We start from the raw sequence: 3,328 nt of genomic DNA on the forward strand, positions 1-3,328 counted from the left end.
CCCCCCTCGCCCTCCACCGCCCCCCGCAGTGCACCGTGCAGCTGCTCGAGCAGCCACGGGGATCGATCTCTGCCTTCCACCACGCCGCGCAGTGCTTCTTTTTTCCGCTTATGTCGTGTTATTTCCCTGCCCGCGCTCCGCCGTCCTGTGCGGCGGCTGCGGCTCTTAGGGATCGTCCAGAAAGTACGTTCGCTGCTGTTCTCAGATTCGTTCGAGCTTGGCGCCTGCGGAAACCAGGGTAGGCAACCCAGCAGTGCGCGTGTGCAGATGTTGCCTACCATTTAGGCGCCATAGGGGAGCTTTAAAAGGCTGAACTAATCAGTTTTGTAACGGCAAAAGGCGGACGTACTTTCTGGATGATTACCCCTTGCGAGTAGGCGACGCGTCCACATGTGGAACTAAATTATTGTGCTGCCCCAGAGGAATGGAGTTTCAAATCGTCATCGAGTCGACGCGTCGAATTAGAAAATTCGACGATTATTCGCTCTGGGCAAAATCGAATTGACGTCAAACGAGGACTAGAAGACTATTGAAATTGCATTTCTCACTGGGTCCGCGTCGGGCCGGGCCAACGCCAACCCGTAGTGCTTCCCTCTCCGCGGAGGGATCGCATGCTTTTATCCAATCCGATCCTCCGGCGGCGGCGTGATCCACTGATGGCTCGGTATCCCCTCTGCAAGCTCTCCCGTGGCTGCTAGCGCGGCGGTACGAAAGATGGAGCAAGTCTCGCTCGCTGCCAACAGGTGTTACAACTTATCGAGCAACTTACTCGAAAAAGGATGACGATGTCAGTGATGTCAGTTATTTAATACTTTTTTCAATACATTCACTGTTAAAAATATTTCATTACATTTTCATTACATGTTGTGAAGCTATTTTCATTAGATTTTCGTAATGATATTTAATAACTTTTACATTGCTTATTGTGAAACTTCATTAAAATGTAATGAAATTCCACAATACGTAATGAAAAGGTTATTAAATATCATTACGAAAATCTAATGAAAATAGCTTCACAACATGTAATGAAAATGTAATGAAATATTTTTAACAGTGTTCCATTTCTCAAACTTGTCGCAAACGGACCAACACTGTCCCGCGGCAAATTGTGACGACGGTGTTTTTTTTTTATCTCACTTAGTGGTAGGTGGTGGTGAAACTCTTTCTAGTAGTTAAACCGCTCTAAACGCCGAGCCAGTCGGCTGGGCGGGTGCCGCGGTCGGTGGTGCGGGCGGGCGTGGCGGAGCCGACTATCATCTCCTCTTGACTGAGTCATTTTCCCCCCCGCTGGCTGCCGCTGGACCGCTGGACCTGGACGCGCGGCCAGATGAGTTGAACACACTGTGCGGGCGGGGCGTGGCGAGGCGGGGCGGGGCGTAGCGGGGCGGGGTTGGGCGCACCGCGGCGCGGGCCTGTAAAGCAGGGGGCGACGACGGATTGGTCTCACATCAGGCAACTCTCCGTCATTACCCGTTTTACGGTCCTGCCTGCATCTTGTCTCGAAGGCGCGGCGTGTCGTGGCGCCTTGGAAGAAAGAGCGGCCAGGACGGCAGCGAGCGTTGCACTTTCGCCTCGTGTGCGTCGTCACACACACACACACACACACACACACACACACACACACAACACTCACACACACGAACACGGACCCGTAGCGACAGTAGCCAGGTGCGCCAGGTGGCTGAGGTAGTTAAGCCCCCCGCGCGGGGGAGCAGGGAAGGGGGAGGATGACGACGACGACGCACCTCCTCACAGCCGTACATAGGCGTGCACAGCGCGCGCCACACAGCAGGTCCCGTGTACGTATAAACGCCCTTTTGCTGAGCGCCTCGATTTCTCATAGCCATTCCTATTAAAGATATGACGCCCCCCGAGCGCGACACATTCTCACTTTCACTGCTGCTGCGCCATGCAGCGCTTGTGCGCTACGCGGCGTGGCGCGGCGTGGCGTGTAAATAAGTGCCCCCCCCCTTTCCCCCCTCCCCGCGGAGCCCCGTGGTGCGGTCGCGCGCGTGTCCCGCCAGCAGGGTGCTGCTAGGACCCGACCCGGCCTCACTCCGCCGCTCCCCGACCCGCGCCCCGCCCAGTCCTGCCCTGCTCCGTCCCGCCCGTCGCCTGTGACCTGTCTCTATTTCACTGCCAGGCCCGATCGTGGCACCTGCTTTTCTTTTATTGTCACTTTCCTTCTTCTTTTCCGTTTCCTGAAGTGGTTAATTAATCCGGATTTCGTTTTCTCTTGTGTGCTTTCAGGTAAGAAAGGAACGGAGAGAGCGGGAGACGAAGTGATGCAGGGAGTAAGTTTGTGAGCACACGCGTAAGTATACGTAATTGTTGACGACAAACGAGGCGACAATGAACCTTCGCCGACGACGACACGACTCTACGTAAGTCTTTCTTCTGGCGCTGGCAGAGCAGACAGAGAGAGGAGCGCCCGCCGGAGCACAGAGCTGGGGGTTATATTCGGGGACTCGCCGGGGCCCACCTGGGGCACGACGAGGAGGTCCTGCCGGCCCGAATTATATTCTGCGCATGGCGATGCCTCTCCGGCGATAAGGCCCGGGCCGGGCAGACGCTGGCGCTGCGCTGCTGTCGCTGCGCCGGGGCCGGGCCGCATGCGGGAGCCGCCCGGATGCACCGGTGCGCGGCTTATGACGGCTGCTGGACTCTCATTGTTGTCTCATCGGGGCGGCACGACTCCACGCGTCCCCGCCGGGCTTATCGCCGGGACACGACTCGAGTCACGATCCTCTTGTGTCTCCCCCGTGCGTAGCGGCAGCGGCGGCGCCAGCACTTCGGACGCATCCCTTTGCCTTCCTCCTTATTTTTACGTAGTACCACTAGTGCCCTTGCGGATGCGCCCGAGCAGTTGCCGTTCGTTTCGGAGGTGGTCTTCCTCCCACCCAGCAGAGGGCTCTTGCCGGGCGGGGGGTCCGCTTGCTTCTACTGCGCGCACTCGCTTCGACGAACGTCTCGCTCACAGCGATGAACGTCGTCCCTACAGGCTCCACGCCAGTCGGGCACGACACGGTGGACGCGCTCCTCAGCGCCTGTCAGCGCTCCGGGTAGGCCGGCCCGGCGCACTAGCCTGCACCGCCGCTGCCTACCTGCCAGGCGCCCGCCCGGCGCGCCCAGTATAGGAGGGACGGCCCTTGCTCCCCAGTGATGCCCCCCTCCCCTTCCACCTCGCGCCGCCGCCGCGCCGACTCACGGGGAATGCATTACACCCGCGTGTCGCACCGCATGTTACCTGCGTCATGTATTATTCCAGGCGGGTATGCGGGAGGGTAGCAGCAGAATGTGTGCGTGTGTGTGTGTCAGAGAGAGAGAG

This window comes from Frankliniella occidentalis, unplaced genomic scaffold, assembly GCF_000697945.3.
Source record: "Frankliniella occidentalis isolate FOCC.00 unplaced genomic scaffold, Focc_3.1 Scaffold353, whole genome shotgun sequence".
Taxonomy (NCBI): Eukaryota; Metazoa; Arthropoda; class Insecta; order Thysanoptera; family Thripidae; genus Frankliniella; species Frankliniella occidentalis.